Source organism: Mirounga angustirostris, unplaced genomic scaffold, assembly GCF_029215605.1.
Source record: "Mirounga angustirostris isolate CCGP_5_RB_7025 unplaced genomic scaffold, mMirAng1.0.hap1 SCAF_15, whole genome shotgun sequence".
NCBI lineage: Eukaryota > Metazoa > Chordata > Mammalia > Carnivora > Phocidae > Mirounga > Mirounga angustirostris.
This window is the reverse complement of record NW_026991723.1, coordinates 2,089,872-2,102,430: the sequence shown is the minus strand read 5'-3', so window position 1 is coordinate 2,102,430 and position 12,559 is coordinate 2,089,872.

The window sequence follows — 12,559 nt, the reverse complement described above, 5'->3', positions numbered from 1 at the left end:
GTGAGTGAAGCAGGGGCAATGCTCTCCTTATGGAGCCTCTTTATTTTTCAGACATGCCCACTGCCTTATCGTGACAGTGATGCACATAAACACTCATCCCGATGCAGAGGTCTGGGGTTCACACATGACTTTGGAGACCAATGGTCTAGACAACCAGTCAGGTTAGAGGTTCCCAAAAATTCAACTGCCCTGCTCTTCATCATCTTTCCTCCTTTTAAAGTTTTATTCATACAGGTCTTTATTTCTTGATAAGCACATTTCTAGGTATTTTTAATTAGGTTTTTATAATAAATGGGACATTTTCAAAAGTGGGTATTGCTGGCAGATATGGACATCAACAATTCTGTATTTTGGCTCCACCACTTACTACCTGTGGGCAAATTATCAACTTCTCTGTGCCCCAGTTTCCTCTTCTGTAAAGCTGGGATTAATATCAGTGTCTACTTCATAGAATTGTTATGACAATGAAACAAGTTCCTATGTAAGGAATACTCAGCACAGTGCCTGGCACACCGCTAACCATTATGATGACAGTGATGATCCAGCCATCTTGCTGACTTCTTTTTCTTTTTTTTTTTTTTAAAGATTTTATTTATTTATTTATTTGAGACAGAGAGAATGAGAGACAGAGAGCATGAGAGGGAGGAGGGTCAGAGGGAGAAGCAGACTCCCTGCCGAGCAGAGAGCCCAATGCGGGACTCGATCCCGGGACTCCAGGACCATGACCTGAGCCGAAGGCAGTCGCTTAACCAACTGAGCCACCCAGGTGCCCTTCTTTTTCCTTATAATAAAATCTGTATTCTTTTAGGTTTTCCAGGCATATAATCCTATTATCTATAAATAATATTTTTCTTCCTTTCCTATAATTACATTTTATTTCTTTTTTGTCTAATAATTATTAATAATAATTTAATAATAAAAATATTACATAATGGAGATAGTGCATACACATGTGCCTTATTTTAATATCATATTTCACCGTTAAGTGTTATATATTCATACATTTCTTACTGAGTAATTGATATATTCTTCCATTCCTATTGCACTTATGACTTCAATCAAGAATGAATTTTGAAATGATCATACAGTTTTTCTCTTTGACTTTTAATATGATTATTTATACTGGTAGATTTCCTGATATTGAACCATCCTCAAATGAATGAGTTGATCCCTTACTTGGCTATGGTTTATGATTTTATAATGCGCTGATGAACTGTTAACTAAAACTACGACTTTTGCATTAATATTTGTAAGTGGGATCAGTCTGTAGTTCTCTTGATCATGTTCAACACCTTCGTCTACTCTTTACTTCCAGTAGATGAGTAGTAGGACCTAGGGACTTAATCGGATTCTGGCTTATTTGGGTAGGCTTGTCTCACAGGGGCTGTGTTCCTCCAATGGAAGGCCCAATATCTCTGGTTATCTCTCTTTTAATTCATTAGGGATTGCAGAATAGTGGCGTTCTACCAGCCTTTATCTTCATTTATTAGCTGGAATACCAGCTTCTCATCTACTACAGTTTATAAAGAAAAGGTGAGATAATAGCTTGAAAGTCTGATTTTTTTCCCCTTACCATCTTCTAGAGGTAACCCATGTGCTTTCTGTATTTCTTCTCTTTTTGGGGTGTGGGGTGATGTTCAGTGTGTTTAGTGTTATTTAGCATTATTATGAACCAATGTGCTTAAATGGGTTTGGTGAGCTTCAATCTGCTGTGTTATTGATGATCAGATTGCCCTCTTCTTGGCCAGTGAGACCTTCCTCAGGTTGGCTTCTGAATCCTTTTGACACACCCTCCCTTCTTTGCTATCTGGTGTGACAAGATGTTTGAGGTCATCCCACCCCTGACCAGGGATCTGCTCTCCGCAAGGAGCCCTGGTTCATCGAAGTGAGAAATAGTGGTAGAGACACACTGTGTGATAGAGTGCACCCCTGGGGGCTAGGGGAGCTCCTCACTTCTGGATTGGTCTTTGCTTCCACATTTATCAGTGGACAGATCTAGGAGATAAGTTTAATTGTTCTTGTTCCTTAAAAAATATAAATCACAAGTTTCTATTTATAGTTCAAATTTGGGGCATTAAGGTTCTCATTTAACTGCTATCTTAAATCTGTATCTCCTATCCTCCATGCTGAGAATTCTTTCATTTTCAAATACTTCAGGACAACATTGAAATATGGTGGACATCCTTGGTTTTTTTCTACCTTATTAACAAGCTGTCGGTATTTCTCCATTGACTATGGTATTGGATTTTAGGTAAATTCTTCTTTCCATGTTTTATTAAAGGGTTTTAAGGAATAGATTTTGAAATTTTATCAAATCTCATTCCAACATCTATGGAGATGATCAAGTTTTTCCAATTTTATCCATACATTTGATTAATTTTGTTAATAGGTTTTCCAATATTGAGTCATCCTTGCATTCCAGTTTTGAAAACAGTTGATGATGATATCAAGTGCTGCTTGATTCCATTTGCTAGTGTTTTACTTTGGATTTCTGCATTAGTGATTGCACTTGAGATCGCCTGTGATAGTTCTTGGTGCCATCCACCTCAGGTTTCGGTGTCTGCAGTATGCTGACTACATAAAAACATTAAAATGTTTCCTTCCCAACCCCCATGCTTAGGGAACCATTTACATATCTTGGGTTTATCTGTTCGTTCTTAGGTCTGTAGACTTCACTTGTGAACTGTCTGTGCCCTTTCCTCCCCATGGGAGAGCCCTTTGAAACCATTATCTCATTATTTCTTGACACTCGAATAGTTCATATTTTCTAAATAGTTTCCTTTTTTTTTTTTCCTAGGAAACTGAAAGATAATGGAAAGTATATACTGGTCTCTGCCCCTGGTTCCTGGCCCAGAGTTCCTAAACCCTTGTAACTTCCTAAGTGGTAAGAATAGTAGGAGCATCTTCTGTTCTAGTGTTTGGTCTTTGACTGGGGTTTCCTGATGCAGGGCACCTGAAATGCTTGCAATTTCCTGGGTGGTAGGACCATCTTTGGTTCTAATGAGGTGACTTTGGGTGGGCTCCTGGGTGTCTCCTGGGTTGGTTACCATGATCAGAGGCTTGGCATTTTCAGCCCTGCCTTCCATTCTCTTGAGAAGGGGAAAGGGCTAAAAAAGGAGTTAGGATCTGTGACGTCTATGTCAGGAAGCCTACATAAGATCCCAGTGGAACGGGGTTCAGAGAGTTTCCAGGCTGGTGAGCACAACACTGAGGCTCCCATGCTCAGGGCCCTCCCAGATCTCACCTTATGCATCTCTTCATCTGGCTGTTCATCTCTATCCTTTATCATAGCCTTTAATAAGCCAGTGAATGGAGGTGTTTCCCTGAGTTCTGTGAGCTCCTTTAGCAAATGAATGGAACCCGAGGAGGGGATCGTGGGAACCTCTGATTTATATCCTGTTGGTCAGAAGCTCAGGTGACACCCTGAACCTGCTCTGGCCTTGGAGGTGGGGGAGGGGTGTCTGGTGGGACTGAGCCCTTAGCCTTCGGGATCAGAACTGAGTTGAGTTGCAGGACACTCTGCTGGTGTCTGAGAATTGCTTGTTGGTGTGGGGCAACTTCCACACATCTGATGACTGGCAGTGTGAGAAGTGAAGTGTTCTGTGTGAGAGTCAGGAGGTCCCCAGAGCACAAACGCCCAGGACCCAGAACTGAGGCTTTTCCCTACAGCAGGAGGGAAAGATGGGGCTTTTCATTTTTAGAATTATCGATTTTATTTACTAGTATTCTTTTATATATCTTAGCTGATATTAGATTTATTAGTTTTACCATTTTCTCTTTTCTATATGTATTAATTTATTCCTTCTAGTTTTTTTTGTTTAATTTTTTTAAAAGATTTTATTTTTAAGTAATCCTCTCTACCCAATATGGGGCTGGAATTCACAACCTTGAGATCAAGAGTCTCACATTCTACCAAAGCCAGCCAGGTGCTCCCTTGTTTCTTTAGTTTAAAAATATTGTTCTTTTTCTAACATCTAGAGTTGAATGCTTAAACTATTTTTCATTATTTTTTGCTTTTTAAAAATAATACTTGACTGTGAATCTTTCTAAGCAATGCTTTAGCTTTAGTATTGGTGCTATTGCTCTCAGCTATCATAATTTTTTCTTTGACCCAAATGTGTTAAGAGATTTTAGAAAATTATACAGGTAACACTCCCCCCCCCCAATTTTTACAATTAATTCTAATTGTCCTGACCTGAGAGCAGAGAAAGTCATGTGTAGCTTTTGTCTTTTCCCTGAGGCGATCTTTGTGTTAAAAGCAGAACTGTTCACAGAAGAATGCAAAAGATGTGTTCTCGGGAACTAAAAAGAAAGTACCAAAACTTTTTGTATTTACTTTAAAAAAATTTTTTTTAAAGATTTTATTCATTTGAGAGAGAGAGAGTACAAGTGTGAGCTGGAGTTGGGGGTGCGGGGCGGGGTGGGGGAGGCTCAGAGGGAGAAACAGACTACCTGCTGAGCAGGGAGCCAGACATCCCAGGACACTGGGATCATGACCTGAGCCAAAGGCAGATGCTTTTTTTTTTTAAGATTTTATTTATTTATTCATGAGAGACAGAGAGAGAAACAGGGGGAGAAGCAGTCTTCTCACTGAGCAGGGAACCCGTTGTGGGACTTGATCCCAGGACCCTGCGATCATGACCTGAGCCGAAGACATACACTCAACCATCTGAGCCACCCAGGCGCCCCAAAGGCAGACGCTTAACCGACTAAGCCACCCAGGTGCCCCACTTTAAATTTTTTTTAAGTTTATTTATTTAAGCAATCTCTACACCCAACATAGGCTCGAATTCATGACCTTGAGACCAAGAGCCACATGCTGCACCAGCTGAGTCAGCCAGGTGCCCCTGTATTTACTTTAATAATTAAGAACTGTCAATAGTACAACTATCTTGCTTATGAATACGCAGTTATAAATTGCGAGTAAAGGTTTCTAATTGATGGACTAGCCAAATATATGGTTAATGTGCTTGACTGTCTTACAAGCACTTAAAAAGATGTATTCTTTGTTAACAATGAATAGGGTTTACATGAATCAATTAGGTCTACCTTATTTTTTATATCCTTCAGGCTTTTAGATGTAATTATTATTTTTCCCTATCAGATTTACCATGAACCAGTAGGAATGAACGAAAGCTTCGTAATTCCAAAATGTTTCTATCAATGGCTTCTTGTATTCCTCGGAGCATTTGAATAACATTTTCTGATGCTGGGCTACTTGGTATGTTAGACTGTACCTTTTGTTGTTTATAAATGGCCTTCCTTCATCACACTGAATACTCTGTCCTAAATGCAACCTCCTCTGATGGTGACATTGTAACCTCTGCTTTCTCCTTGTTTTCATTTGTCTGGCATGTTTTTGCCCGTCTTTTACTGCAATATTTTTTTTTAAAGATTTTATTTATTTATTTGAGAGAGAGAGAGAATGAGAGACAGCATGAGAGGGAGGAGGGTCAGAGGGAGAAGCAGACTCCCTGCCGAGCAGGGAGCCCAATGCAGGACTCGATCCTGGGACTCCAGGATCATGACCTGAGCTGAAGGCAGTCGCTTAACCAACTGAGCCACCCAGGCGCCCCTTTTACTGCAATATTTAAGTTACTTTATTTTAGACCTCTTTTATGTGACATATAAATCGGGTTTTGCTTTGTGATTCCATCTGAGTTTTTAAAAATTATTTTAAATGATGGTTAAATACATAAAACATAAATTTTACCATCTCAATGATTTTTTTAAATTTATTTATTTATTTATTTGAGAGAGAGAGAGAGAGAGAGAGAGAGAGAGAAACAGCATGAGAGGGGATAGGGTCAGAGGGAGAAGCAGGCTCCCCGCTGAGCCGGGAGCCCAATGTGGGACTCGATCCCAGGACTCCGGGATCATGACCTGAGCCGAAGGCAGTCGCTTAACCAACTGAGCCACCCAGGCGCCCCATCTCAGTGATTTTTAATGTATATATATTTTAAGTTTTTATTTAAATTCCAGTTAACATACAGTGTAATATTAGTCCTGGGTATACAGTGTAGTGATTCAAAGCTTCCATATAACACCCAGGGCTCATCACAAGGGCACTCCTTCATCCCCATCACCTATTTCACCCATCCCCCCTCCCCACCCACCTCCCCACTGGTGGCCATCAGTGTGCTCTCTATAGTTAAGAGTCTGTTTCTTGGTTTCTCTCTCTTTCTCTTTTCCCCTTTGCTCTTTTGTTTTGTTCCTTAAATTCCACATATGAATGAAATTATATGGTATTTGTCTTTGACTGACTTATTTTGCTTAGCATAATACTCTCCACCTCTGTCCGTGTCTTTGTAAATGGCAAGATCTCATTCTTTTTTATGGCTGAGTAGTATTACATCGTGTATATATATCACATCTTCTTTATCCATTCATCTGTCAGTGGACATCTGGGCTCTTTCCATAATTTGGCTATTGTAGATAATGATACTATAAACATTGGAGTGCATATATCCCTTTGAATTCGTATTTTTATATTTTTTGGGTAAATACCAAGTAGTGCAATTACTGGATCATATGGTAATTCTATTTTTAATTTTTTGTGGAACCTCCACACTGTTTCCCACAGTGGCTGTACCAGTTTGCATTCCTACCAACAGTGTAAGAGGGTTCCCCTTTCTCCACATCCTCGCCAACATCTGTTGTTTCTTATGTTGCTAAGTTTAGCCATTCTGACAGGTGTGAGATGGTATCTCATTATAGTTTTGATTTGTATTTCCCTGATGATGAGTGATGTTGAGCATCTTTTCATGTGTCTGTTGGCCATCTGGGTGTCTTCTTTGGAGAAATGTCTGTTCATGTTTTCTGCCCATTTTATAACTGGATTATTTGTTTTGGGGTGTTGAGTTTTATCAGTTCTTTATAGATTTTGCCTTTTAGTTTTGTTGATTGTTTCCTTCACTGTGCAGAAGCTTTTTATCTTGATGATGTCCCAATAGTTCATTTTTGCTTTTGTTTCCCTTGCCTCAGGAGACGTGTCTAGTAAGAAGTTGCTATGGCCAATGTCCAAGAAGTTACTGCCTGTGTTCTTCTCTAGGATTTTGATGGTTTCCTGTGTCACATGTAAGTCTTTAATCCATTTTGAATTTATTTTTGTATATGATGTAAGAAAGTGGTCCAGTTTCATTCTTCTGCGTGTAGTTGTCCAGTTTTCCCAACACCATATGTTGAAGAGACTGTCTTTTTCGCACTGCATATTCTTTGCTGTTTTGTTAAAGATTATTGACTATAAAGCTGTAGTGATCTAAACAGTATGGTCCTGGCACAAAAATAGACCCATAGATCAATAGAACAGAATAGAAAACCCAGAGATGAACCATCTCAACCATTTTTTTTTAAGATTTTATTTATTTATTTGACAGAGAGAGAGATCGCAAGAGCAGGAACACAAGCAGGGGGAGTGGGAGGGGGAGAAGCAGGCTTCCCGCGGAGCAGGGAGCCTGATGCAGGGTTCTATCCCAGGACCCTGGGATCATGACCTGAGCCGAAGGCAGACGCCTAACAACTGAGCCACCCAGGTGCCCCTTTCTCAACCATTTTTAAGAGCACAGTGTGGTAGTGTTAAGTACATTCACGGTATTGTCATCTATCTTCAGAACTCTTCATCTTATAAAGCTGAAACTCTGTCCCCACTAAACACTAACTTCCAGTCCCCTTCCCCAAGCTCCTGGTACCTATCCTTCTACTTTCTGTCTCTATGAATTTGACTATTCTGAGTACCTCATCTAGGTGAAGTCATGGAGTATTTATCTTTTTGTGACTGGTCTTATTTCATTTAGCAGAATGTTCTCAAGTTTCAACCGTTTTGTAGTATGTGTCAGAATTCCATCCATTTTTAAGACTGAATAATGTTCTACTGTATGTATATAGGTCATTGTATTTATCCATTCATCCACTAATGGATACTTGGGGTGCTTCCACCTTTTGGCTGCTATGCACATGGGTATACAAACATCCCTTCAAGTATCTGCTTCTAATTTTGGGGTGTATATATCCAAAAATGGAATTGTTGGATCATATAGGGATTCCATGTTTAATGTTTTGGGGAACCACTATACTGGTTTCCACAGCAGCTGCACCCTTTTCATTCCCATTAACAGTGCAAATGGTCCCGATTTCTCTATATCTTCACCAATACTTGGTACTTTATGGTTTGTTAATGGTAGCCGTCTTAATGGGTGTAAGGTGGCATCTCATTGTGCTTTCGGTTTGTGTTTCTTTTTCTTTTTTTTTTTATAAAAGATTTTATTTATTTATTTGAGATAGAAAGAATGAGAGATAGAGAGCATGAGAGGGAGGAGGATCAGAGGGAGAAGCAGACTCCCCGCCGAGCAGGGAGCCCGATGAGGGGCTCGATCCCAGGACCCTGGGATCATGACCTGAGCTGAAGGCAGACGCTTAACGACTGAGCCACCCAGGTGCCCCTATTTCTGTTCCCTTGGTCTGTACTGCCTTACACCAGTACCACACTATCTTGGTCACTGTAGCATTATATTAAGTTTTTTTTTTTTTAAGATTTTATTTATTTATTTGAGAGAGAGAGAGAGAGAGCACGAGAGGGAAGGGGATCAGAGGGAGAAGCAGACCCCCCGCTGAGCAGGAAGCCTGATGTGGGACTTGATCCCAGGACTCCAGGATCATGACCTGAGCTGAAGGCAGTCGCTTAACCAACTGAGCCACCCAGGCGCCCCATCGGTTTGTGTTTCTAATGATTAGTGATGTTGAGTTGCAGGTCCTGCCCTCAGTCAGGGGGAGGAGATTATACAAAAGTGTGGATGCCAGGAGGTGGAGATTATTGGGGATCATCTTATCACCATAGCTGCATTTGAAAAATAAAGTAGAACAGACTCTATAGAAAACATCAGAATGCATCATATATAATAAGAGGATATACTTTTAAATGAAAATCTTTTTAGGAATACAGACATATCTCCATGCGTACGTGTGATAGAAGTGTGTTTCTTACTGGTGGTCCAGAACAAATAGGTTGAAAGCCACTGACCTGGGAGATCTTCCTGCAAACACTGAAGAGAAGACTGTAATTAAACTGCGTGTGAGCCCAGGCCCCGTGGCTTGTTCTCTGCTGGTCGTGCTCCCATGGCAACCGCTCTTCTTCATTTCTCCTCTCACGCATGGTAGCCATCATAGCACTTGTGTTTTCAAAGAACTTACATCAGTCTAACTATTTGCTCCAAGATTTTCTCATCAAGTTCTCTGAAACTCAACAAGCCTTGCTGGTTGACATAACTGTGGGGAGCGCCCGCTTGTTCTAACCTGTTTCCCTGCTCTCCCAGCTGTGTGTGGGGCCTGCCCCGGGGGGTGTTCTCATGAAGTCTGAGCCCCCCCACCTCTGGCTGCCCTGCTTCCCTCATACCAAGGTTTGGCATTAGAGTTCTCCTATGTTATATGTGCTATGGGATTTGCGTTTTCTGTTCTTAATTTCCCCACTATTTTCTTAAGGGTTAAGAGAAAAGAGAGGTCTGAGAAGGCCCGACTTTGCCATCTTAAAGTCTTGCTTTCCTGAGGCAGCCCTAATCTCTGAAATGGGTCCCAGTGTCCCCCCGACCATGGGGCATGGCCACCTCTGTGTCCTTGCCTTTCTGGGCTATGGCCCTGTGAAGATGGGGCAGCTCAGCTAGGCTGATTGAATGCCGGGTTTGGGGGGTGGCGCCCTCCACCTGCTTGCGAAGCCCTTACTTCCACCTGCCTTGGCTCCTGGGGCTCATTCCTCCTGGTGAGTATCTCTTCTCCTCCCCCATTTCTCCTTCTTCCAGGGAGTGCATGGTTTTTGTTTCTCTTTTCTCTTCCTTTCCATTAAGTGTCTACTCATTCATGAAAATTCATGGGATTTTTGCCCTTTCTCTACTTTCTTCCCAGCTTGAAGAAACACACACGGTGAGCCTGGAGGCCTCAGGTGCCCCTTCCTGCCCTCCCCCTGCAGCCAGAGCGAGGGGCTTCTCCTCCCTCCCTTCTCTTTGTATCTTTCTCCACTCACCCCTGTTTTCAGCAGCACATGATGGGGAGAGGGGCACTTGAGAGGATGCTCAGGATTTGTCCACCCACTGCTTCCCCCTTATTTGGGGGAGCCAGGCAAACCAAGCCTGGCTTCTGTTTCTTTCTCTGACTATCGCTTTTCAGAAATGATGGCTTTCAGTGTCCCTTTGTCCTCACTGTCTGCCTGATGCCCATTTCTGCCCTTGTGTTTCTCTCTCTTGCCATCAGAGGTTGGACATAGAGTCTTTCCCTGCAAGTTCTAAAGATTATTTTCTAGATAATATTTTCAAGGGGTTATTCTCTTTTCCAGAAGTGCTGTGGTCGCATTCTAGCCCATGGAGGAGGCTCTCATATGCACAACTTAAAATAAGCCATGTCCTGAGAAGGATCATCTCTCATGCCCAATGTGAGAAAGATGCAACATTGGGTGATTTCTTCACCTCTCCTTCCATTCTCCCATCTTCCTTACCCTTCCTCAAAGGAAAATAGAGAAGCTCCGTGATGCAAAGAAATGCAACACAGGAGACTAGGCAAGCTGGGTTAGCATTGCCTCAGGGGGATAAAACCATGGTAGGTAAGAACCTCCAGGAGGAGAATGCGCTGTGGTCACCCCTCCCCTCAACACAGAAGCAAAGGAACTGCCTGGGTCATGTTTGTGAGCATTCCGCTGTCCAAATTGGGTCAGGTTTTATTTGCATCTTTAGGTAACTCAGGGATCACTTTTTTTTTTTAAGATTTTATTTATTTATTAGAGAGAGAGAGAGGAATCACAAGTAGGCAGAGCAGCAGGCAGAGGGAGAGGGAGAAGCAGGCCTCCCGCTGAGCAGGGAGCCAGAGGCGGGGCTGGATCCCAGGACCCTGGGATCATGACCTGAGCTGAAGGCAGATGCTTAACAACTGAGCCACCCAGGCGCCCCTCAGGGATCACTTCAAAAATCGCAATGTAGTGACCCATGGGGACAGGCACAGCCTTGCTGTGGGTCTTATCAAGGAAGACCCTGATTCTATTCTCACAAACTACCTTTCCAAAGAAGGAAATAAAACAAAAACAAGTCTGTGGGTGTAGAGCTGTGATAACAGAATGATTTCTCTGGAGCCAAGCCACGCACTCCTCCATGGGGCCGAGGTGAATAGCTGAACGACAACCAAATATTCTCCAGTAGGAACAAGTATGCAGGGCTGCTGATGGCAAGGAGATTACGTAAGTTTATGCTAAGCTTTTTTTCAATGTGTACAAAATTAGGAACAATTAGAGGCATACCTTGGAGATATTGTGGATTTAGTTCCAGATCACAGCAATAAAGCGAATATGCAATGAAGTGAGTCAAATGAGCGCTTTGGTTTCCTGGTGCACATGAAAGTTATGTTTACAGGGTACTATAGCCTATGAAGTGTGCAGTAGCTATTTCTAAAAAACAATGTTCAAACCATAATTAAAAATACTCTGTTGTTGAAAAATGCTAACCATCATCTGAGCTTTCAGGAGCCATAATCTTTTTGCTGGTGGAGGGTCTTGTCTGATGTTTCAGGCTGCTGACCCATCAGGGTGGTGGCGGCTGTGGCCATTTCTGAAAGTAAGACAACCCTGATGTTTGCCGCATGGATTGACTCTTCTTTCAGGAACAATTTCTCTGTAGCATGTGATGCTGTTTGGTAGCATTTTACCCACAGTAGGACTTCTTTCAAAACTGGAGTCCATCCTCCAACTCTGCTGCTGCTTTACAACTAAGTTCATGTGATATTCTCAATCCTTTTTTTGCAGGATTGCAGGGTTCTTGTCTTACAGGTCAAAGAATGAATCCCGTGGACACAAAAGGCTGAAGTGAAGTGAAAGTTTATTAAGTGAAGGTGAGAGCAGAAAGGAAAGAAAAAACTCTCTAGAGTGAGCAGGGTCCCGAATGGGTGGCCACTGAGGGTGTTTAGGGCCAAACTTTTATTGAAAACTTGACCAGGAAGCTTGCGGTCTTGAGATTCTGGTGCCATCATGGTCTGAGCAAGGACTATGGATAATCCCCTTAATGGTTTACTTCTTTGAGGTTTGGTCATTTTCTGTGATTACAGTGTAGCCACCAAAGAAAAATACTCCTTAACATTCAGGGCTGGGTAGCCTGGTTTGTTCCCTTATCTCTTGCTCACTTTGGCTTAGCACTTTTGCCTGCCAAGAGTAGTCTCAGAGCCCAGCCAGGGACCCCCTATCTCTCCCTGCCTATACCTTAACCCTTTCCTTACTCGCTTTGTTGTCATTTCAACAGTCTTCACGGCATCTTCACCAGGAGTAGCTTCCATCTCAAGAATCCGTTTTCTTTGCTCATCCATAAGAAGCAACTCCTCATCTGTTCAAGTTTTATCATGAGATTGTGGCAGTTCAGTCCCATCTTTAGGCCACACTCCTGATCCTGGTTACCCCACATGTGCAGTCAGAACACACACAACATTTACTGATTACGTTTGCTGTCTTATGTGTGCATAGTTTGTGATGCCCTCAAAACAATTACAGTGATAACATCAAAGATCACTGGTCATAGGTTATCATAACAAATATAACAATAAT